This window comes from Chenopodium album, chromosome 20 (assembly GCF_948465745.1).
Source record: "Chenopodium album chromosome 20, dcCheAlbu1.1, whole genome shotgun sequence".
Taxonomy (NCBI): domain Eukaryota; kingdom Viridiplantae; phylum Streptophyta; class Magnoliopsida; order Caryophyllales; family Amaranthaceae; genus Chenopodium; species Chenopodium album.
The window spans coordinates 29,970,602-29,996,851 of record NC_137853.1 but is presented as its reverse complement, the minus strand read 5'-3'; the positions used below and the strand labels follow the sequence as shown (position 1 = coordinate 29,996,851).

The 26,250-nt window shown below is 32.8% G+C and overlaps 1 long non-coding RNA gene and 1 other non-coding gene across 3 annotated transcripts; both read right to left on the bottom strand.

Annotated features, from left to right (window-relative positions):
* Positions 1-7,273: 7,273 nt before the first annotated feature.
* Positions 7,274-7,345, bottom strand: TRNAQ-UUG (transfer RNA glutamine (anticodon UUG)). The gene has a single exon. It is a non-coding gene; the product is annotated as a tRNA-Gln (tRNA).
* An 8,305-nt stretch (positions 7,346-15,650) lies between these two features.
* LOC145599281 (uncharacterized) lies at positions 15,651-17,762 on the bottom strand. 2 transcript variants are annotated; one of them, XR_014103720.1, is made up of 7 exons: positions 17,426-17,761; positions 17,182-17,268; positions 17,041-17,102; positions 16,619-16,740; positions 16,366-16,461; positions 15,983-16,051; positions 15,651-15,866 (listed from the first exon to the last, which is right to left on the bottom strand). It is a non-coding gene; the product is annotated as an uncharacterized LOC145599281 (long non-coding RNA). The 2 variants fall into 2 exon arrangements; XR_014103721.1 differs by lacking the exon at positions 16,619-16,740 and having other exon boundaries at positions 17,426-17,762.
* Positions 17,763-26,250: the final 8,488 nt, after the last annotated feature.

The following is a 26,250-nucleotide window of genomic DNA, read 5'->3' as shown; positions in this document are numbered from 1 at the left end:
AATGACGTATGAGGACACGGTAGCATTTTAAGTTGTGTTCATTCAAGTCAAATCTTTTAATTTACTCGAGTTGAGTCCAATTAGCTCTCTAGTGTTGTCTCGTTTAATATATATATATTTTTTTTTTTTGAAAACAAAAGTAAAGTCTCGTTTAATATATCGATACCCTTAATTATATTATGTATGTGACGATTGTAATTTGCGAAAGGAGATGAATGTTTATCGATCTTAATTTGATATGTATTTGTTAGATTCATTTCTCAACGGTACATATTGTATACAATAACTTTTATACTCCGTACAATGTATGCTTATTCCATATACTCGTAATTAAATTTCAATTCGGTTGTTAGTTGAATGTTTTACATTAAGAATATAAAGCATGCAAGCTTTCCACTGCTTGCAAACGTTGAATTATGGACAGATGACACATAAAGGTTCATAATTTCTTAACAAACATAGTCTAAGCCGTGATTTAAAACAACCAATTTTTACTACTTTAGACTTTTTTATCATTGTTTATATTAAGATCAAGAAGAGCAAGAGCTGTACATCTAAGTAAAGGTAAAACCAAATAAAAGTGTAGAAAAGCACCAAAAAAGCATTTCAAATTTATTTATGCAGTGGTTTCGGTACTTTCCTTCATTGTTAAGATTGTTTTTTCTTTCGTCAAAGTTTGAAAAGATGTTTTTCTTATCATGCAATTCGTTTATTAAATCATGCTATTCATTTATTACTCAATACTTTGTTAAATTTTATTTTTAATCAGTAACTATTATATCTAGAGCTGTCAAAAACTGACCCGATCTGAGAATCCGACCTGAACCAGTAATGATCTGAACCCAACTTGTACCCGAACAATGGGGTGAAACTAGTGACCTGTAACCCGGCCGACCTGAACCTGACCTGATCTTAACCGAAAACCGATTGTATCCAATACTTTATGACCTGAACCCGAACCTGCACCCGACCTGATGGTAACCGTTAACCGATTTAAACCGATCTGACAAAAGTCCGAACCTGAACTAGTACCCGACCCAATTAAAACCTATACCCGAGTCATGGTAGGTTTAATAAAATTTTAGATACCTTTTATTCAGCTTGTATACTGATATAATTCTGTAAACCCTCAATCCGGTTTAATATAATCTTTTGTTCAGCTTATATACCTTTTGTTCTCTATTACTCGCATACAGGTTTAATAAAATCTTGATGATGCTTTATCAAATTATGGAAGGTGTAATTATATAGTTCAACTTGACCACGAAGATATTTATTAGAATTAACTTTGAACCAAAACTTGACTCAACACTAACCCGAACCCGAATGTACCATCTTATTAACCCATCCAAACCCGACTCAATACAACCCGCACTTGAAATTGAACCCAATCTGAATTTAACTTGAATTGAACCCGACCTATATCCGAAAAGGTGAACGACCGGTTATAACTTAGTTTGGCCCTCGGGGGGCTGCGGTCAAGATAAAGAATAGCACGTTCGTATGAAATTGACCTGACCCGAACCTGAACTTGATCTGAAGCTAGATTTGACTCGACATTACCTGATCCTAATTTAACCCAAAATCCAATTTGACCCGACCCGAACCCGACTTGAATACCCGAGTTGACAGATCTAACTATATCGTCATGTTATAATAATCATGCAACATATATATTACTCCATCGTTTTATAATGCTAGTTCCATTTACGTATATCAATGCAAATCTTTGATGGCAAACACAAAGTTTCATATGTGGATGGTCACATCGTGTGGCCAGGGTTAGTTATTCAAGGTAACAACTGATCGACCGAGTAACCTGATCGAGCAAATAACCCGATCGACCGAGTAACCCTTTACCGACTAAGTAATCCCTGATCGAGTAACTCTTAAGGCCTTAACCGACTAAGTAACCCCTGACCAAGTAACCCATTGCCGATTAAGTAACCCCTGATCTAGTAACCCTTAACCGCCGAGTAACCCCTTAATAAATAACCCCGTCAACACAGTGTGGCTAGTAACACAGAAAACTTTTGCTAGATTGGAACCCTTAATAAATAACGTCGTCAACACAGTGTGGCTAGTAACACAGAAAACTTTTGCTAGATTGGAAATATCTTTATTCTCACAATCTTACTCTAGCAAAAATTATAAAATTTGATATTAATAATGTACTCACGAATAAAACTAAATATCATATAACTATGTTTGTTCTTATATACACAGAGAAATTTAGAATATCTCTAATTTTTAATATTTAAAAAATTCTTAATGAGACTAACAAACAGAAACGGAAGAAGTATGTTGCAACATTAAATCATCACAAACAAATCGACCTATCAAGATATTGACCCTTTTTACATGATAGTTTTTAATTTTAATAGTTAAGACATGATTATATGTTATGAGTTCATATATTGATAGTGGGTTGAAATATTTAATAAATTTGTTAAATATATAAATGAGCAAATTTCTACATGAGTCTAGTATATATGTATTAAATTTGCTCTATTGCATACGATGAAATATAGAAGAAGATGGTATATTTACCTTTTCTTTTAATATAATTCAAATTTTTGTTTGTACCTTAAATATCTTGCTGAACATCCATGTTTTAATTGATTGCATAATTTTAGAGATCTTTAATTTTTTTGAAGATTGATAGCATAATTTTGAGTGAAAATATAGAGAGAAAGTGTGCAGCTAGAGAGAGAAAAGAAATATAATTTTTTTTTTAAACTAGAAAAACATACTGTATTATATATAACGGTTTTATTTAAGTGTCCCAATTTAATCAATACACTTGTCAATGCACAATTTTGACTAATAATATATATAATCATCTATAATTATAAAAAGTTAATCTTTGGAAGCAATGACTTGAGACGATTCTAACGAATAATCATTAGTTAGATTTTCTTTACGATGAAATACAAATATTGGTTAAAACAATGCATGTAATTATGTAAATAGTGCCAAAGTCATATTGAGGGGCACTTAGGGTCTGTTCTCACTGAACTGAATTGAACTGAATTGAAATAAATAATTTATAAGAGAAAGAAATTAGGAGTTGAACTGAAGTGAACTGCACTGAATTTCAACGTATGAGAACATACCCTTAAAAACGGGGGAGTACTCTATAGATGATAATCGAAACCACTAATAATAATTGCTCGGATCAGCTAGTTCTGGCTAGACCCAAGTCCAGCTTAATTCGAGGTAAACGACCCTCCAAACTGAAAAAGCCCAGTAACCCTCTTACTGTACGCTCGGCCAAACCAAAATATTTTGCCAATTTGCTTCAACTTGTATTTTCTCTTTTTTCTGTTTGCTAGGGTTTTACAAAACTTGCAAAGGTTTTAGTTAGAGAGAAGAAGAACCTCAACATCAACTTCAATCGGCTACCATGTCTTTCAACTCCCCTGAATTGCAGAATCTTCTCGAGGTTCGTCGACGTATCTTATCCTCTCCTTCATTTTTTGTGTAAACAACTTTTTGATGATCTGAAACTTTGATTGAGATAAAACTGAAATAATAATATTCGCCGAATTCTTGGGGCCTTTTTGCGATTTTTCGCTATTATTGAGTAATTCGGTGTAATTTTGGGATTGTTTGGATCATGTATGATGAATTGATGATATATTAGGGTTGTTTGAATTTTTGTTATTTTTATGTAATAGAATATCCTAATTATTGATTAAGTTGGGAAATAAGTGTTACGGAGTAATTTTGTAGAAGTGTGCGAATTGTATTGAGAAAATCTCAATAACTGTCAAAATGTATTTTATTTTGTTTTTTGGACTAGTTGAATTTCATACCTATATTTGTCGATTTTTGTGTGTGTGAAATTGATCATTATTAGCAAAAATATAATGCCAATACAATATGCTCTGAAAAACTTGTGCAGTCGGCCGGAATGTGGTGGCATACTGGCATTGCCATAGTATTGTAATAGAAATGTTTGAAAGTAAGCATGATTGTTGAGGAACAACTCATAAATATAAAACACTTTGTGATCTAAAATAGTCACACGAGGATGCTTTGTTGTAAGCTTTTCTTGAGATATCAGTTCTAAGATTGTGTAGTTAGGAGATTATGGGAAAGGTCCAGCTTAATCCTTGATTTTAAGAGGTGGATCACGCGACAACAATTATTTCTTTTGGAGGGAGGAATTTCTAATTCAGATTGAATAATGAATGTTCAATAACTTAAAAGTAATACAAGTATTGTGTATATTGTTATGTGCCTTTTATCGTACCAATAAGATGGAGAATTAGGATCATTTGAAGCATCCTTTTTTAATATTTAAAGGAATAATTGTTTCTTCATATCTGTATCTTCAAATAATTCATCTAGTTGACTGATATAAATGGTAACTTAAAGATGCTTATGGATTGGAAGAGTGGTGTATAGTACTCCGTAGTTCGTACTAAAGAGTGGAAAGAATATTATATGCTTATTTGGAGTGATTCGCTGTTGAATTTGTGGGAATGATATACCTTGTAGTCTTGTACTCTGTTTTTGTCTGCAACTCTCCTCTCCTTTCTTTGAGTTCCAATTTTCTCAATATATTTCCACTAAAGGGTGCGTTCTTTTCACTTCATTTTCACTATTATGAACTTACATGAAATTCTTTCAAACACCTTGTGGTTTCTAATGCAATTCACCAATATATATCCTCTTTTGACAGCAATATCTAAAAAATTCTGTTGTAAATTTTCTCCTCTTTTCACTACCATTGAGGTCTGATACTCTAATCCAAAGTTGTCACTTCCTATGCAAATTCACCCATGTTAAGAACCGAATATGTTTGTATTGCGTTCTTGCATTTTGAATAGTTGAAGTGATTTCTCTATCTCTCTTTGCTGGTGTTAGTTTCATTGGTTTTAAGGCAGGTTGGTTTGTTCATGATATTACCTGGGAATGGGGTCTCGGATTTAGGCATTGACATAGAATGATGGTGATGGTACTATATTTTTTTGGAATGAATTATATAGCCTAAGTGTGTCTTAAAATTGAGTTTGATGTTAGTATGGAACTTAAGTATAATAAAGTTACCTATATTCGGTTTTTTTAATTCTTGTCAGCTCAGTGACTAAGATTAATAGGTTACAAAATCCACCACTGTTGGTCATTTTTGGAGCACTCTGAGATAATACAGTCTTCAGGAGAATTCTGATTAATCTTCTGCGTGATATGTATTGTTCTGTAGTAATGCAAGTGTCTCTATGATACTTTATGTAGCCTTTCCTTTGTAGTTTGTACTAGTGAGATTTTTTAGGGGTGGGGGTGTATGGGGTATTTTCTATTGAAAGGATAGGTGAGAAAAAAGAAAAAAATCAAGGATGTATCTTTGTCACTAAATCATGTTAACTTCTGTGGACTTTCTTAAGAACTTGTAAGAAGCCAGCCATTCTTGATAATTATATGATTTATTGAATTTTGATCCTGTGTGCAATCTGTGTATTCCACTTCCTTCATGATATATGGAGTAATTGTGTGGCTAACTTGCTATTGATGATATAAGTTTCGAGACCTTATTCATTAAGCTTCTTGTGGTGATCTCATTGATAGAAGTTTTGGCATGTGGCACAGCGTGCATCTCAATGCCTTTTACACAAGCTGATTATGATGTTTCACAGCTGAGGTGCTCGTTATTGAGTCATGCTAATTAATCTGGTCGATTCTTAAATCGAAATAATTATTTTTTTAGCTATCCATGCATGAATTTAGATGATTCGAAGATATCTTTTTCTAGTTTTTTGAAGGTAGACCAGGTGCCCATAACTTTGCAAAAATGTGGGCTAAAATAGTAGATAACCTGCTTTTACCCTCAAAAGGCTTAAATTTGTTTATGCTGCTGCTTTTTCCCCTCTGAGTCAAATCCTATTCTGTATGACAACAATCGACCAGAAGAATTTTTAGTAGTATTAGCAGTAGTGCTCCCATTGCTGAACTACGGGAAGTTAACACTTAGCTTATTATGCCTATCATGCGTTTGTTTGTTAGCATTTCCCAGCATGGGCTTATGTACGTGCTTTTGTTTGCTTTTTGTTCAACCTTTATCTGTGCATTAAGCCATTAATGTCGGTAGAAAGTTCAGTATTTGCAAGCCCTTGGTATTACTGAAAAGCAAATGCATACTCTGGAATACACTTTAATAAATTACTTTGCTGTATGATTTTGCAGTGCTGATTTTTTTCCCGTTGGTTTTGTATTATTTGCAGCAAGAGAAGCAGAGAGCCATGGTCAATGAGATGGTATCAAAAATGACAAGTGCCTGCTGGGATAAATGCATCACCAGCACACCCGGAAGCAAGTTCAGTAACAGTGAAGCAGCCTGCCTTCAGAATTGTGCTCAACGATATGTTGAGATGAGCATGATAATTATGAAGCGCTTTCAATCTATGCAGTAGAATAGGCGATAAATCTCGATAAATTGCTCGATGATTGCCCTCACTTTTATCCTTTAAATTAAACTTCCCTGTCTGGGTTTTACTGTTGCAACTGTGCATTGCCTATACATTTGATGCAAGAAAACACGAACTTACGCCACAATGAATATCTATGAAAGTCTTTTTGCACATGCGTAGTATCGTCTAGCATTTATGTTTTCAATAAAACAATGTTATTTGTGGAATTGAATTCTTCTGTAAATTGAACCAAGGAAATCCTTGGCTGCCATCTTTTTTGCCTTTGTTCTGATGGAGAATAAGCGATATAACTTAATTCTTATGCCATTTGCAGTTGATATGTGCGGGTTTGCCTCTCATTTGTTGTGATTCAGTCATGACGTACCTTGCTTCTTGAGAAGTTGAAGTTTTGGTTAGCGCTCGATACTGGTTTTCCAATGTACGCCATTCCTAGGGGTGGAGCAGTTTGATTTTAGCTGTTCAGTCTCGACCCAGATAGCTTGCGAGCTACTCAAACTTGGCCTAATACGGTTGTGACTTGTGAGTCTTGTGAGTTGTGGCTAAGCTTTAATTTAATTATCAGATGCACTTATTCTAACACAAATAAAATCTTTAACCACATAATACTACTCTGTAATAAAATTCTTCGAGATTATATAACAGGACAAGTGAACAAAGGAGTACTGTAAGTTAGCAACACGGAATTTTCAGGTTCGACAAGCCGGGATTGAGCAAGAGATTGAACTATTAGAGTGGGTGCGAGCCAAATGAGTTATCTCTAAACCAAAATGATTTTGTCCTAACGAGTTTTAAAATGAAATGGTTCACAAAGGTCGTGTCCCACACAAAAACATAAAAAAAGGTCCTACCGGGAGTCGAACCCAGGTCGCTGGATTCAAAGTCCAGAGTGCTAACCACTACACCATAGAACCGGATGTGCAAAATGTTGTTTTTGTGCAATAATAACATATATTTAGTGAATAAATTATGACTGATTCATAAATCTTAATGAAAGTAATCTATTTTATATGACCAAATTAGACACATAAAGCAATATCACACATGTGGTAATTGAATTGTTTGACATTGTTGCTAAAAAGCCTAAAATGGTCTCATACACAATAACACAAGTTCATATCCAAGCAATTAAGACCTAAGCCCAAAATATGCGAAGTACATATTTAAGTAAATGGTCCAAATGAATGTTCATTACATATTTAATCCTAACACATCTCAAGTTAGAATATGCAAATCACAAATATCCAACTAGCAACAACACCTTCTTATATTGACTTGTAGCAACTAGCAATAATACAATTTGACATACCAAATTAGAATCGAGGATGAGAATACATGTTTGGCCAAGGGGTCTAAACTCGTCCATTGTAATGAACAATCTCTACTTGCTTGATTCAATTTGACATAACAAATGATTCCAATAGCAACACACAATCATCCTTATTAATCAATAATGATATACTTAAGGCTAAAAAAAAATTATATATACACCCGAGTGTATATAAAAAGGTGCTGACTTAAAGGCTACATATAAATTATATAACATGAAACACATTCCCTATAATGTATTAGTTTGAAAATTATGACAAAATCACACATTAATTGGTACTCCCTTCGTTTCATAATGATGTTCTTGCTAAAGTAAATTGATGCATATCTTTGATCGCCGATATCTATAATCTGACAATAGTAAAAATTATAAAAGTAAGATATCAATAAAGTACTCACCAAGATGAATCAAATTAGACCCCGTATGACTATGTTTATTCTTATAAATTGAGAGAATTTTAAACACCCCCTCTCATTTTGATAGTAAAAAAGATTCCAAATGAAGACGTCATTGTGAAAGAGAGATTATTTTTAATACTTAGAATTCCTTTATAATCTTCTTAAGAATATACCCACTTAGTATGAAATCTGTCAAAGATCTGTTGAAAGCTATTTTCTTTTTTTAATATGATTGATGATTGATGATTGAAATTAATTTAAGCGTAATTAAACAGTGACCGTTTGTATTGATGAAACTGGTAGGATATGCAATGTTTGATTGTTACCAATACTGTTTAGTATAGTATATTTTTAGCTGTTATTAGACAGCTTTCTAACAGCTGGGTATGATTCTATAATCCAAATGGATTAGTGATTCAGCTAACTTTTTACTTTAGTGATAAAAATATGTAAGTACAATTATAGTAAATATGGTAATATTAAAATGTTATAGACTTTGATTTTTTAGCCTCACTAATATAGTAATATTAATATGCACCAAATCACCAATATCACCTTCATGAAGCCCTTACTAGAATGCATGTCATTCCCAATTTTGTACTGTAATTTTTTTTATAATATTATAGATCAAGATTCTGGCTTGACCTAGAACTTGTTCTCTACATATAAAATAAGGTAATCTTGCTTGATTTAATTAGGATGTAGTCTCCATTCAAAAAAAAAAAAAAAAAAAAAAAAATAATTAGGATGTAGTCTGGTTTAATTTAAAATTTTTTAAGTAGATCTGTTCTGATCAAATAAATTAATTTGACTAAATTTTAACTGTATTTTTACTTTAATCAGTAAAGAATACTATAACACCGATTTGAATTTTGTTAGATTTGTCTTATCTTGTACTTTTCAAATTCGTATTATATGTATTTTTAGGCTTATTCTATTTTAGTGATCAATAATACTTTATATTGCTTGTAAATATGTGTATTTTTTGGCTTTAATTCATTGTTAATCTTTCTTACATCTGTCATGACACTTCATTGTTATCTTGTTTTTTTAATTACAATTTGTTTCGGTTGGGGTATACAAGTCTCATTATTGCTTTTCTCTTATTTGATTTAGATTAAATAAAGGATTTGTTCACTTCAACTTAATTTCAGTTCAGTTCAGTTCTAATCAGTTTAGTTCAGCTTCAATCTGTTCAATTCAGTTCAGCTCCTAATTTCCTTCTATCATAAAATATTCATTTCAGTTCAGTTCAGCTTTAATCAATTCAGTTAAGTTCTATTCAGCTCCAATCTGTTCAGTTCAGTTCAATTCAACTCTGTTCAGTAAATGTGAACATGCCCTAAATGGTGTTGCCACATGGATGATCTATATGTATACCTTGATGGTCCTCTATGAGAATTTTAACCAATACAAAAGAACACACAAAGTCGGTACACAACATTCATCACTATTCACTACTAACACTAGTATAGTAGTTTAGACGTTTATACCATAGTCATTGGCACTATTAGGCGGCCTAGTATTGTAACTTTGACAAATAAATTGTCATTTCAAATTGACTAGACACGTATTATAAGAGAATCAATTATTATATTATTTTCTTACTACCATTGACCAAACACATGGTTGTATTCATTAACAAATCATTAAGATAGCTCTTAATTGCGCCTATAAACGAGTGATTTAGTTTTCATATGATTAGCTTGTATACAATGTGAAAAATGAAGCCATAATAAACAAATAATTATTACTTTATTAGATATATATTTGGGTTTCGTTATCATTGTAATTAATGTAAAAAGACAATTAAGCATGTCAAACGCACAAAGTCAAAAAAAAAAGTGATGAAGGCAAAAAATGATTATATAGATTAATTTAATCAAAAGAACACATGGAACACGTTGGTTGCAGCATAACTGTTTAAGGCCACTGTTAAGTGTTAACCCAATATTTTATTAGGCCTTCCATGCAAAAGATGCATTAATTTTATACACTCGTTTTTTTGGTTGGCTAAAAGACCTGTCTTTTATAAACTATTCCGGAGTTGATATTGAGAGATAAATTTTAGCCACTTCTATTTTAATGTACCCTCTGCCTCTAAAAGTTCTTCATGCTTCTTGTTAGTGATAAGATAGGAGAAGATCAAATGAAAAGTTCGTTAAATTACCCAAAGATACCTTACCAACTCCTAAACATTTGTTACAAGGAGAATCAAATAAACAAAAGTTTATCTTTGTTCACATCCCTTTCCTTACCAATTCCCTTGAACCGTTGTTCAAGTGCAACCAAGCAAATGATTATGCCAATATGACACAAGGAAGGTTGGTCTTGATCTTCCTCGCTTGATCTTGATGGTTTTGAATTGAAATTATAGTTATTTAATTTGTCTTGGAGCATGCACTTAGAATTAACACACATTATTATTTGTATCTCACAATATTATTTGTAAAGGTTAGGCAATTATGTAATTGCTCTTTTTGATTAAATAGATTGCACTACTCCTTGACAATATTAGTACTTCACTGACTAGAACTAATCTAAAAAAAATTAAATTAGACTAATTTTATTCGAGCATATTACATGAACATATTAACAATAGCCTTTACACGTCCTAATTTTAAACATTAATTAATTACTTTGATGTCTATTCAATTGGTCACGCATGTACATGAAAAAATAAAAAAAATAAAAAATAAAAATTAAAAAACATGTTAAACATTTAAAAATTCGATGAACAAAAAGTTGTTTAGACTTCAGAGGGACACTAACACTATGTGTTTGATCGAGAGAAATAGAGGTAAAGGAAGAGAAGAGAAAAGAAAGGATCGATGTATCACTCTTTATTAGGATACCTAATACATGGAAGGAATTGGGAGGATCCCTCCATTGTTGGAGAGATTTGGAAGGAAAATTAAAGGTTTGTTACCTTCCCTCGACTCACCTCCTTTTCCCTTCCCTCTTTTTCCTTCCCTTCACTCTTCATTATTGTTATCCAATTATAGTGTAAACTTTTTTTTTTCCCTTCCTATTGTACAAAATCATTACTTGTCTTGCATCGGGTTTACCTGTCACTTTGTCATTTATCCTCTGAAGCTCTCTAGTCCAAATAATATTCAAAAGAGGAAGTAGTTCTTTAATTCCAGATAAACCTCATTACTATATTACTTCTGATATTAGCTAGAGTAGTAAGACCATTAAATTGTGTGATAGCCCTAACATCATTATCCAATCATTGACCACAGTCCACCTCAGATATAACTCAAGCACATTTTTCAAACTAATGTACTCAAATTTCTTTGTGACGGTGTTATAAGAAAAGTTATGACGTTGAAGTGGATCATACGATTAAGGTAATGTGTTTAATTTGTGCAGATCGAACATAGATGTTAGAGGACCATCTTAAAATGGTTAAAACCTATATATGGTTGGTTTATATACTATATCACACCTTCTCATATAAGAGTCCATTGAGCCAGAAATGTGGATGTAACATGAGCCCCACCATACCCAGCATTGTGTCACGTTGGCACTGATACCATGTAAAAGAATCATCTCAACCAAAAGTTTAAGCTAATAGTTAAAGTCCACGTCAGGATTGGTTTATATACTCTATCAATAGACAACAATATATGGAATATAAGTTTGAGAAATGAAGTAGAGAAAATGAATATACAAAATTACAAATTAATATACGTGGTTCGCTCAACATAAACCACTTCACACAGCAAGAGATCGATCAGATGGATAGTTTCTTCTTATAAGCCTTCATGGAGATCAAGAATAAAGTAGAAATACAATGAAGGAGATACAACACTCTCCTTCTCACAAATCTCTTAGATGGAGTTAGATATCTTGACTTGAATAGCTAGGCTCATTGTACTTCTAATTATCCACCCAATGGTTTCTATATATATGGGGAATATACCCTAAAGAAAGAAGAAACTCTAAATTATTCTCCAAAGATTAACATTATTTGTTCTCATGACTCATGAGCATACCATAAATTAGAAAACTAAATCGGGATAAAACCAAAAATGAATTGAAGTAAAGAGGAGTCCAGGTTGGCAAAATTCTCATTAGAATCTTCTCATTCGACTATTATTTGTAAAACCATCATCTAGTTTCTAATTATTATTAGGCTTATGACCAGTTGTTGGAAAACTCTTGAAATTAAACAGGTTATCACCTGCAATTTGAATCACTAGATTGAGAATTTGAGAGATACATGCATCTAAAGTCATCCAATCCCTTCCCCATCTCTCTTAGATTACAAGTCACCAAATAACAAGGAATAACTTGCATGTGTGTTGTTCCAAATTGATCGGAAGAAAACAAGAGATAAATGACTAACTTAGGATTACATCATCTATTAATTACCAATTATTTTAAGGACAAGTTTCATTAGAGACTATACATTATTTATTTTTTCCTACATACAATTACATGTTTGCAAACCAATTGAAAATCTATCGAGAATTTACACTTGGTTATGGAAAAACTATACAAATGAACAGATTGACGTATCATAAGCAAATGAGACAAAATGGCATATTGCATGATTGCTTCTATTTTCCAACTAACATATATAAATTTTCTTATAAAAATAAATCGTGGAACTCAGCTCATCACAAATGGTATAATTGATGGGTCCTAATGTAATTATAATCCAAAAATGATATAAACGATAGAGGATTAATTGAAGGCAAGTGTGTGTACAAAATATGATTCAAATGGATTGAAGATTGATCAATCAATTAGAATTCCAAACTCTAAAAAACATGTAGAAAATGACTTAGCTTAATAATAGTGTACTAGTGACACATGCATTGTTCTATAATAGTGCACAAAACTTCATAAATAATAAATTATTAGGGTTAAACTTAGATTTTGTATGGTCCAATTACTATCAACTATCACGTGATATGCATAAAATATGTGGACTAGGAATATTTAATTTGTTAAATATTTTTACATAAATGTTAACATATTACACCTGAAATTGACAAAGGTTGGTAGTCGTCCAAACTTAATTGTGGAAATTGCTATATACAACCAAAGAGATGTAACTATTTGATTAGGTTTCAATTGCTGTTTGGATTTTATATGCATGGTTGGTGTTACGAGTCTTAGAGCTAGCCAGGTAGGGAGAATGTTTGAATAATTTTTAAGTGAGAAAAATCATTATGCGTCGTAAAAATCTTTGAATACATATATTTTTCATGTTGATTTATAGAAGGATATATTTTTTTTTTTTACGTCGAGTTATAATGTTTGATATGCAAAATATAGAACAATAATAATTAGTAGGATAAGTAAATTGAATAATTAAGGGATCATTAGGTTTTTGTATGTGTAATTGTGTAGACTGCAATCCAGCGGGACATAGAAAATAAGTAATGGCAAAATAACATGAGGAAATAAGTGTAACATGTCCAAAGTGTGTAAGTGACAATAATTATCTACTTATCGACGTTGTTACTATTGTTGTTCTATTACATAAATCATTAAAATTAAAGCGGATACCATTGATTTAAGGTTTTTCAAGTACTTAGCGGTTAAAACTTGGGCCATTTGGTAATTCATAGGAGGTAATAAGAACGGAATGAACAAAGAGAAAAGAAAAGAATAATGGAATGAAAATACCTCATATTTGTTATGTTGTTTGTTTTAAAAACAAAGGGAAACAATCCCACCAGTCCCACCACCACACCATCACCACGTACATAACCACCTAATTCATTAACTTTCCACCTTTTCTAGCCACCATTCATCCACTAAACCACTCATCGCACCTCCCCACTATTTGCCGCCCTTCGCCAGCCCTCCGTCGCCCCTCGCCAACCCAGCGCAGTTCACCCCTCCCCCAAAAAACCTCCCTTAGCCCAGAAAAACCTTAGAATCTAATCTTATTCCCTATAAAAGTATAAAACCCGTCGGTCGGCCCTCCCCCACCCTCAAAACCCTAGCGCCTAGGCTTTCGATGGTGGGGGAAGGTCGGTCATCGGCCGTTTTACAGTGAGGGAGATGGGTTTTTTTTAGGTTTAATTTTTTAGGTTTTTTGACGGTGGGTTTCGAGAGTGAGGATGGTCTACGAGGGGAGGGGAGGTGCGGCTTTCCAGTGATTTGGTAGGTAGTATATATGGTGGTGGTATGGTGGTGTTACTGGTGTAGTGGTGGCTAAGGAATGGGAATGGAAATGCCTAGGGGGTGGGGAACCAAATTAGAAGAATTTGGGAGAATGATGAGGGTAAAGGGAATGGGAAAAAAGTCAAACAAACAACAACAAAGGGATTTAGGGCAGTTGATTCTCATTCTCTTTGATGAAGACCCCAACCAAACGGCCCTGGCCCTAAGTATATATACAAGTAACCTTCCACTAGAAAGCAAAATTAATTCTGTTTTTTCATAGAACAGAGGCCACACTTTAGTATTTGGCACTTGGCAGCTTGTCAAGTGTCAACAATCACTAAAATCTATACATCGTATGGAGTATATAAATTCAATAATGTTTCTGTACATATAAATTTAGTGTGTACTGTACAACTGTACATACATAAAATGTTTTTTTTTTTTTTTTTTTTTTTTTTCTCTTTCTTGTTTTTTATCTTAGAAAATTCATTACAAATTTTCTATTTTCTTACGTAAAGATACTTTTCTTATTCCTTTTTCGTTGATTGGGATAAACTAATAATTTAGCTGATTTTCAAAGTCTTACACTTACATTATTACTTCGTACCATCTTCATAAAAGAAACACTTTTCATACTCGGTGTGATATTCCATTACATTTTTTTTCCTAATTCAACCCGTGTATCAATTGGACTTAAAAACTAGGTGGTACAAATTATACTATTTTTATTGCATAAAATTTTTATATTATGTAAATGTGATTTTATCTCGGATATTGCCAATTGACATGGGTTCCATCCTTAACGTTTTAATTGACTTATCACTACAAGAAATAAGATCAAAGAGGGCAACTTTAATCGCCCTCTTAGAGCCAAATTTCGCCTTCTTAGGCAAAGAGGGCGACTTTTAAATCGCCCTAAAGTTGCCCTCTTAGCATCGTTGTATTAGCTTCGGAGGACAATTTAGATGTTTCGCCCTCTTTGTATGAGATCAAAGAGGGCAAAAAATTTCGCCCTCTTTGAATGAGATCAGAGAGGGCGAAATTTTTTGCCCTCTTTGACTGATTCAAGCAGGGCAACTAGTTTTTTCGCCCTATGAAATCAACTCAAACAGGGCACCTTAGTCGTCCTCTTTGTCCATTATCAAGAAGGGCAAATCAAAAAATCGCCCTGTTTGTTGTTTTTTTTTTTAATTTTTTTTAAAAAAAAATTAGTTCTCTAATACAGGGCATATATAAAGTAATACAATAATTTATATAATTATGTAATCAACATTATTTATTAGCAAAAAGTATATTACAAGAGAATGTCTTTACAATAAAAAACAAAAACCAAAAAAAAAAAAAAAAAAAAAAAAAAAAAAAACTATTTTCATAAACATGCTACTTGTACAACAAACATAATTAAGCTAACATAATGCACAACTGCAATATAATTTTCACTCCATTGCTAGTGAAGCTGAAATTTATGGTTCGAGTGTCCTTGGACTTGTCTTCCACAATAGAGTTGCAATTAATCATCAGAATTCAGTTTTACTCTTCAATTCAATTATTCCTGTAATGTTGTTACTCCATTTTCTGAAGGAATCAAAGAATTGAAAGTTTAACAGAAGAGGGTAAATAGTGAGAGAAAAAAAAATAAAGATGTTATAGGTTATTAATACATACAAAAGCATCAGAAATTCAGAACTGACCTTGCCCAACAAGTATTGCAGAATAGATGTCTACAAAGTTATCTATTCAAAGTTATCCCACAAAGTAATCTGTCCAACAAAACTCAAGCTCAGCTCATAGGAGGTTTTCAACAATGAAAAAATTATTGACTCCCGGAAAAGTGTGCAACACATAATCAAGCTTGCCAAGGAAAGATGTATTAGTATGATGATCAGATCATTCTATCAGGAACCTAATTAACCCTATTAAAGATATGCATTATAATCATTAATTTTAATGCTAATCTGTGGAATTATTCCTCAATCAGTAGTTACTTAGCTTGTTCACTGTGTAATCTTTGAAGCAAAACAAGTTGGAATAGATGAATAGAGGTGCATATTGGGACTTTTCACTGTGTAAGTACCTCTTGGAGTAGCTTTGGGGCATAGATTGCAGTTGATGGTATTTGTTCTGCACTCTTCAAAACAATTGTATACCTGCATGCTAAGGTAGTCGCAACCTTCCACACAAACATGAATATAGGGAAATTCAATGAGAAATTCCACACAAACTAAAGACACTTCATCTCATTAGATAGACACACATTGGAGAATTAGACATTCAGGAAAAGAAAAAAAAGAGGCAATGCTAACACCTTAGCCTGTTTCAATACTCACCTGCATAATATCTCATTAGACGAACACACATTGGTAATTCGGCTTTAGCAGCTTACTCATAAGGCTTGCCATTGTCCCAAGTCTCAAGGGCAGCTATCTCATCAGTATGCTACTAAATGACTCTAGAGCAGTTGAAGATATAACACTTTAGCCAGTTCAGAATTTGCAATTTATACACATCAATTTTCAAATCTCAAGACCAATATTAACAAGAAATATGCTGCTTAAAATTTGAATTGTTAAACTCAACCAAACTGATAGAAAATTGGTCATTCATAACCAATTTGTTGTATAAAAGCAGATCACAATTATAAAAAAAAAAATAAAAAATAATGCAGCTGAACAAATATCAGATAATAGACATGTATAATGAAAAAATTAAACAATTAATTAAAAAAAACAACAAATTATTCAAATAATACCAGAATTTAGTGACTTGACTAAGGAATTTGAGCAGCGAACCAAACTAATTGTGCTTCAAACCCTAAATTAAATATAATGAGACAATTAATTAGCAGTAATTCTAGATTGTGAAATTGCAATTTGATAATTTAACACATTACCTAAGAAGGTGCTTTAATAGAGGAAATTGCTTCAGCAGAGGAAAAAGCTCAGAGGCTGCTTCAATGGAGGAGAAAGCTCAGAACTCGCTGCAATAACGACAATCAGAAGCTTAACTCCATAAATTTCGCATGATCTGCAACAAATTTTGAATCCTAGCAACAATTTCTAAAAATTCGAACAAATTAACTAGTGTTAAACCCTAGATTTTGAAATTGATATTTTCGATAAATTAACAAATACTACCTGATAAATTGGTTTGATGGAGGAGCTATTTCAATTGGAGGAGAAAGCTCAGAAGCTGCTTCAATGGTGAAGAAAGCTCGAAAATCGCTTCAATGGAGAAGAAAGCTCAAAATCCGCTTAAATGGAGAATACGAAGTATGAATGCTCATATTGTGAGGAGAGAGAAAGATTTTACAATTTTATATTTCTGGGTTTGCCTTACTCCACAGTGTTTTACTAAGTACTCCGTACTCGTCTTTGTTATTTGTGCGAGAAAGGAGCCAAAGAAGACAAATGTTTACAATCCGTCCTCTTTGTTTATCAAGGATGGCGATTTTTAAGGTCGCCCTATTTAAAGAAGGGCGATTGTTTAATTCGTCCTTGTTGTCTGATCAAAGAGGGCGAATTTAGTTCTATCGCCCTTATTGATCAAGTATAAGACAACGACTTGTTTTTCGCCCTCTTTGATAACAATAAAATAGGGCGAGTTACGTATGCCCTGCTTGATGCTTTATAAGAAGGCAAACTTCAAATTGCCCTCTTTGCCAAAATAAAATCGCCCTCCTTGAACTGTTTTCTTGTAGTGTATTAACTTTGCAACCAAAATTTATAAAAACTTACAAAGTTACAATCCGAAGAAAAATAGCACAATTATTTTTACATTATTATTAATCAGCTACCAAACAATGTAAAATTTTAGACAAACTTATCAATCCAGTGAGAAAATAGCGCAAGTAATAATAATGTTTTTGTGTGTCCAAGACATTGTAATGCCCATGATAATGTTTGACAAGTAATTGAGAAATTGAAGCTCTAAAATGCCTATCTTTAAAAGAAATTTCATAATTTTTATGATGGACATGGCCACTTTGTTTGTAATTGGGCTTAATTGAGAAGCTAATAAAGCCTTAATCTTCTGTTAAGCAAAGTTAGCAAACTGATTATAATGGGAAACTTGTCCATGCATGCAGCCCCACGTATTTAGGTATTCTATCGTCTTAGGGCCTGTTCACATTTACTGAACTGCGCTGAGCTGAACTGAACTGATTGGAGCTGAACTGAACTGAATAGAGATAAAATGAATATTTTATGAGAGAAGGAAATTAGGAGCTGATCTAAAGAACCAAACTGAACTGAACTGAACTGATTGGAGCTGAACTAAACTGAAATAAAGCTGATGTGAACAAGCCCTTAGAATCCTTTTTATTTGTCATTTTGTGAAATGTATAGGAACTTCTTTTATATTAAAGTATTTATGGATTATTTTATGGTTAAATTTTAAAATTAAATCACATAATATATATATATATTATAAGCACTACTACATACGTACTACCATGGTCTTGATCATCATCATCACTACTTACTTATGGGCTTCTTAACAAAGCTCTCTTGGCCTTAGATATTTTTGCAAAGTGTATGATTAAAGTATATAGTCATATTTTGTACGTCTGTTGTTAATTAATGGGGAGTTAAAGGATGAATTTAAGATTGTACAGCACTTCATTTGTTTGAAGTACATACTATAAACTTTGAATTTGGTGATACAATTCAAGTGCATGAAGATTGGTTATTCACTTATTCGTGGTCATTTGTTATTTGATGTGTTGTGACAACATATTAATAATTGTGTGGGTCACAAGAAAACGATAATAAGAAAAATTTATATAGTCTCATATATAAAGAAAAGAGTATCTTTACTAGGAAAACCGTTTTCCTATTTGAGCTAAGAAAAAGGTTTTTATTTGAGTTGGTGGAATTTGTTTTTTTTTTTTTTTTTTTTTTTGGTGAGAAAGTTGGTGGAATTTGTTCAAATTGAGCTATTTGAGTTTTCTATAGTACATCTAAATTTTAACGGTAAAGATATTTATGTGAGATCGAAAAAGAGAGTCATTATTATTCAGCTACAATCAAATAAATTTCTTTTAAGACTAACATATTAATGGGCGAAAAAAATTGGGTGAACATTTCCATCAAAAGGCCCCAAAACGTTATAAAAAAGAGTATATATGCACACTGTTTGAATACATACAATGGTAGCTTTCCTATATATTATTAGTTGTTATTTGCATTGATTGTATTGTTATGTATTTGTTTGGTTTAAATCTCCTAATTAATTGTAGATTTTGTATGACTTATAAATCAGTAAAATTAAGGTTTTTATCGATAGCATATGTAGGTAATGTATTGTCATAAATTGTTTATGTGTACTTTTTTAGACCAAAAAAAAAAAAATTCAAAAAAAAAAAAAAATGCATGCTTTGTAGAACTATTTTCTTACGTTTACTATTTGATTGACAATAGTTCATAAGACATTTACTTAATTAAGTAACATGACAAACCTGAAAATAGTTTAAATTTTTCCCTAGGGTAAACCTCTTATATGGGCCATTTTGTCTAGGAGTATTTTTGTTAGTTAGTTGAAATTTCAATTAACCAACTAATTTTTCGAATTTTTTGTTTTTTAAAAAATGGCAAAACATTTCTTTTATAGCTATATATACATAAATAAAATATAATTTATGAAAAAACATGCATAATTTTTCTCTTTCACCCTAAACTTTTAGGGTGTGTTTAATCATTTAATTTTCACTACTCTTACTTGCCTAGCCTATACTTTGTTAGAATTCATAATTTTAGTTGTAAATTAGGCATTAATATTTTCACTTTTTTTCCACCTACAAATATTAGAAAAGGTTTAATAAGTTTATATTAGATAAATTAACAGAAAAAGTTTAGACAATTTGTGATAAGTTTGCTAAGGGTACCAATCTTAATACAATTAAAACAAGACCTAATAAGTTCCCTATTAGGTAATATAATAACTTCAAATTAACTTAAATTTGAATTTTTTATGTCTTTTTTTTTTTTTTTAATTTTTTATGTCTTTTTTTTTTTATAATAATTGATATTTCCCATTTCATTTCTTTTCTTATATTACTATCTATGGACCTTCATAAAAGAAAATATTTAAAATGGAAAAAGCAATATTTCCACTATAGCTTAGATGTAGCACAAAGAAGTACGCATGTTATAGATATACATGAAGCTTATATATGATTACAAAGATATTGCTTCTTAGGCTAATAATCTAAGAATTTGAGGAAGTTGGTTTACCAATATAAATGTCATGAATTGAATAAATGGACACTTGTTCCTAATAATTGAGACAATCATTGTGATGATCATTGAAGCTTGATTTTATGACGTTTTTTGGAATTAAGCATCAAAATTCATAAATTATGTCCACGTGTGATCCATTTATCTTACGTGTATAATAAAATGATGACGAAAATTATTTTATGGTGTATATTTTCCTTACTTTGCAAAGTTGTCAACAAGAAAGATTCAATCATAGGGAGCATATTTCTATTGTTTGTTGCATCAAAATATATTTCTATTGTTTGCACGAATTAAAACCTTATTCAATTTTAAACAACTTTTCCACTTGGAGCTACGCATTAGTGGCTGCGCACCAGATTGTTTTTTTAGGGGTGATTATCCACTCTAGAACTGATTACTTTCACAAATTTTCATATGTGGTTGGGGTTACTTATTCTAGATAACTTATTCTAAGAAAACTTAATTAGATGTTACTTGGTCGGTCAAAGGTTAATCGGTCGATCAGAGATCACTTGGTTAGGAGTTACTCGGTCAGTTAGGGATTACTCTCACACAGAAAACGCGCTAACCGACTGAATAATCCTAGAATAAGTAACTCTTAACCCTTAAATAAATAACCCTTGAATAAGTAACCCTGGCCACATGGTACAGGTGTACAACCAGCTACACAGAATAAGCATCAGATTACTTTTTGTATTTCTTATTTGAAATTATTGATTTTATTTAAAAATATTAGTATAAAATACTAACTCATGGGTCAATTTATATAAGAAAAAAATATACTTCGTATGATTATATAAAATTTATAAAATTTAATCTCCGACATACTATATAAAAATTACATATTTTTATAACATCCCTTTGAAGATATTTGAGCAGAATAGTGTGTATAGCTTGGCAAAAAATCAAATGGGACAAAATGAAAATGCTTGATAATATATGTACCTCTAACTAATTTAATTGAAGAAGTGCTCACCAAACCAGTTTTGTTTTCCATCATTAATTGAAAATCCATCATTGAGTACTAATTATTGGTGATCTAATACAAATATTCTATATAAGAAATTATGTATATTAATTATTAAATGAGACTGGCCACTTATGTAATCTCAAATGATGTGGATCCAATGAAAAACAAAAACTATGTTAATGAGAGAGTTGAGTCAATTCTATATTAAGGTACAATGATGTCATATTGTCATTTAATTTGAATATTTGATTAGGGTTGAAGCTAGAATTCCCACTCCAAAGTGTTTCCTAATGAGATTTGATCCTAGCTATAATCTAATTCTTTTGAGATGCAAATTAACCTTTTACTAGCTAGGCCAAACCTTGTTCTCACTAGACTATTTATTAGTATTGGGTTTGTCTTTTGTACTGTTAAACAAAGGCATAGGATATATCCATAATAGGTCATAAAGTGGGGATCTTCTTATCAATTCCTAATTTCCTACCACACCCTACTTCTTGCATTATTGTTTTAGAAAGTTCACATGGTATCAAATCTTAATTTCGATATATATTTTTAAAATTATATTAAAATTTTAAAAATTTGTCCTATCATGAAGCAAATGGATAAGGATTTGCCTCTACAATTAATAAGTATAGCTCAAATAACTATTTGAAGATGGTTATTGTTCATCAATCCACTTTGGTTGTGCACCTATATATGAGTTATTTCACATTTTCACATAGAGAAGATGATTAATATATATAATAACCCTCTTTTACTTACAAGGTTGATGTATTATTTATTTATTTATTTATTATTATTGTTATTATTATTATTATTATTATTATTATTATTATTATTATTATTATTATATCTCAAAAACAAAAGTAATACAACCTAAAAATGCTTACATCATGACTTGAACAAGAGACCAATAAGTACTACGATACAAGTCTTACCACCTTAGCTAACCATATATTATTATTATTATTATTATTATTATTATTATTATTATTATTATTATTATTATTATTATTATTATTATTATTATTATTATTATCATCATCATCATCATCATCAAGTGATTTTGGAGTGAATAATAATGATATCTTATTTGTTCTTGTAAAATCCAATCCATTCATTCTCTCTTCCCAAGCTAGAGTAATTTTGCCACTTATCTTATTTGTTTGTCCTAAAAACAATAGGGAAATTCTCTTTGATAACACTGTCATTACTACTTTTCTAAGTGGTAAACTGTGAAAAAATGTATTATCATTGGTAAATCTGAATTATTGGTTACCAAAGAGAATAGCTATTTTATATAAATTCACTAACCATGGTTAATATCCCAAATCCCAAACAAAAAAAAATCAAACCTCATACCACCTTACTTAGCCACCAGCGACAGCAGCACCACTGCCGGCGGCTAGGCGCCCAACCCCCGGCCAACGACGTTTGGCCTCCCCCACTACCGACGCCCAGCCTCCCCGTCCCCCACCTCCTCTCTTTCCCTTTACCCCGACCCCCATTTCCCCCACCGCCGCTGCCGAACCCTAATCTCACCCAAACGACCAAGAAAACCACTCCCCCTCCCCAAAAAAACCTCCTCCCCTGTAAGCCGACCACGGAAACCCTTAATCCCACCCAAAACCATCGGAAAACCCAACTTGTTTTCTGGGTTAGGTTTCGAACCCCAAAACGGGTTTGGGTATTTTTCTGGTGTTATTGGGTGGGTTTAATGGTTTTCGGTCGGGGAATAGGAGAGATAGTGCATCGCCGGCCGTGGGGGAGGTTTGGCGTCCGCCGACTGAGGTTGCAGCGCGTGGCCGCCGGTGAAGGAGGGGTTTGGTTTTAATTCTGGGTGGTGGTTGATGATGACGGTTCAGGAGGATGGGGAGGTTGCGATATGGGTGGTGGTTGCTGATGACGGTTCAGGGGAGGGGGAGGCCGGCGAGTCAGCGGAAGAGGGGCTGGCACCGCTGCGCCGACGTGGGTAGGGGGGAATGGTGTCTGGTTGGTGGGGTGGCTTTTTTTTGTTTTAAATTTTTTATTAATAAGTAAAATAATAATAATAAAATAAATCAAAAAGTAACTAACTATAGTTAAATATTTAACTATACTTTATCACTAATGTTATGGTTAGTTAATATAAAAAGTTTGAGTTTACTAAAGATGATAAAAAAATTTTGCAATTCACCATTGAGAAAATTAAATATTACAGTGTTACCAAAGAGAATTTCCCAACAATATAATAACTGCAACAATTATTTAAGCAAAAAAAATTACTCACTTTGTTCCTTAAAAATTGTCCTATATATTGAATACGGAGTATTGTTGTCCTTAAATAATTACTACATACAAACTAGAGACAAATTCTCACTTTGTTATGTGACAAACTAGAGAGAATTAGAAAATAATTAGAGTAGAATTTTCTACTTACAACCTCACTTTCTCTAGCTATCTCGATCTGTCCTCTATAATAATTCTATGTGCACAAATTTGCAGTTCTTATAGAAGTGAAATTAAAATTTAGGGCAATATTTTAGGGTTAGAAAAAGTACTAGTATAGTAGTATCTATTTATTCTTTTTAATCTACATTTGTCTTAAACGCTTCATGAGTCCCATATATCCTAAGCTACCATCAAACATACGTATAATCAAAGTATGTTTCCAAGGCTTCCTCATTGCACGTTTCTCCTCCTTTGTGAGAAGGATTACAGGACATCTTTCACTGTCTTCAACCCCTTCTGGCATTTCATCATCATCAGAGACATCATCATCCTCAATTTCTATTGGATTCCCTATCTCTGCAGATGCTGCAATTTGAGTATCCCTAAGCAGATCCCTAAAGGACTTTGGATTAACTCCAGGAACAGAGGAGGGTTGAACAGAATTTTGAAAAAGGGGGTTTGAAATGGGGTTTTTGGCTAGGATGCGCTGTATATTGCCCTCATTCTCAATATCCATTGCATCATTACCTTGCAGCATATCAGAATTCTCCTCCCTATTGAAAATAAATTGAGTAAGCTTTCTTTTTTGTTTCTTATTTGATCGATTCAGTTGATCAATCGTTTCTGGGGGATTTGGGTGCAGAGGATTAGCGCTCATTTCTTGCCTCGTAGACCAATTGTTTTCATCCTCACTGACATTGGCTGCAAGTATTTCATTGCACGTTTTAACAACGTGGATGACTATACTTATGTACTTACCCAGGGTCCGTGGCTAATAGATGATAAGTATCTGACAATTCGCAAATGGACTCCCAATTTCATCCCTGAAGAAGCATCGATTAATGTCCTAACTGCTTGGGTGAGAATTCCAAACCTATCAGTTGAGTACTTTGATAAAGAGTTCTTGAAGAAGGTTGGAGCTAAAATTGGCAGTCATTCGCGTTGATAGATCCACAACCTATGCAGAAAGAGGCCAATTTACCAGGCTGAGTGTGGAGATTGATTTGTCCAAACCTTTACTAGCAAAGTTTTGGTTGAAAGGTCGTATATGGAGAGTTCAATACGAAGGCATTAAGATGTTATGTTACAAATGTGGTATGCTTGGACATGTAGAGGACCAATGTGCTTCAAGAATTCAGTCAGATAATATGGTGGTTGATCATGTTAATAACCATTTTAATGATTTAGCCAGGCAGCAGAAGGAGGTCGAATTACCTAAGAAGACACCAATTGCTAAACCTGAAGAAACTGACAATTATGGTGATTGGATGCTTGTGAAAAAACCGGATCGTAAACGCAACCCGAAAATGGATAAGGGTGGGTCAAACCATGGTAAGGATGGACAAAATCAAAGCAAGAACCAAGGTCAACTCTTGACTAAGGCCCAAGCTAATTCCACGGGGGGTATTGAGGGAACAAAATCAAGCTTCGAGGTCCTTGCGGGGCAAGCTGAACTAGAAGATATTCCCTTAGAAAATTCTGTTTCAAAAGATAAATTTCTTGGAGCTATAAATTTGGGAACTGATGGAATTGAGAAAGATTTGACTTTATCTACTCATATGGCTAGTGAGGCTAATATTCCCACGGTTAGTTTGGGGGATAATACTCAAGATAATTTTGGAAATTTTCCTAAAACAAATCCCTTTAATTTTGGTAAAAGCAATAAGGAGAATAATTTGGGAAAATCTTCACAGAATAAGAAAAAATATCCTATCAAAGTCATAAGAAGTGGGTCTCAAAAAGTCAAACCTCTAGAACCAATAACGAATTTACAGAATTTATAAGAAGCCAAAAAAATTTTTGTTACCAAAAATAATACTCAAGACGAAATTCCAAAAAGTATCCCATCGACAGAGTTGGTTGTTCAGAAGGAGCAGGAAGCTATTCGAGAGGTTGTAGACACAGTGATTCAAGATGCAACACCAAAGGAACTTACACATATTTCCCCCACCTTCGGATGTAGTCCAGTTGAGGATCCCGACGGACAAGACTCTTTGCGTGGGACAACCAATGGAGATACCGTATTTGGGTATAGCAGACCCCCTGACGAATGTATTGGAAGTGAGGATGGAATCATGGATGGAACCAATTCCGGAGCCAATGGAACTGGTAGTCACTCTCAAGATACCCAATGAAGTAAGTCGACTCATGAGACTTATTTCTAGTGCATATGTAAGTTCTTTACCTTCTGTTCCTTTATTAATGGAAGATACTATTCCCAATTTAGCTCCACACTCCCAATCTATTTCATGCATGGTATGGAATGTTCAAGGGGCAGGAAGTCGTGCTTTTATTAGTGCTTTAAGAGAAGTTGTTAGAA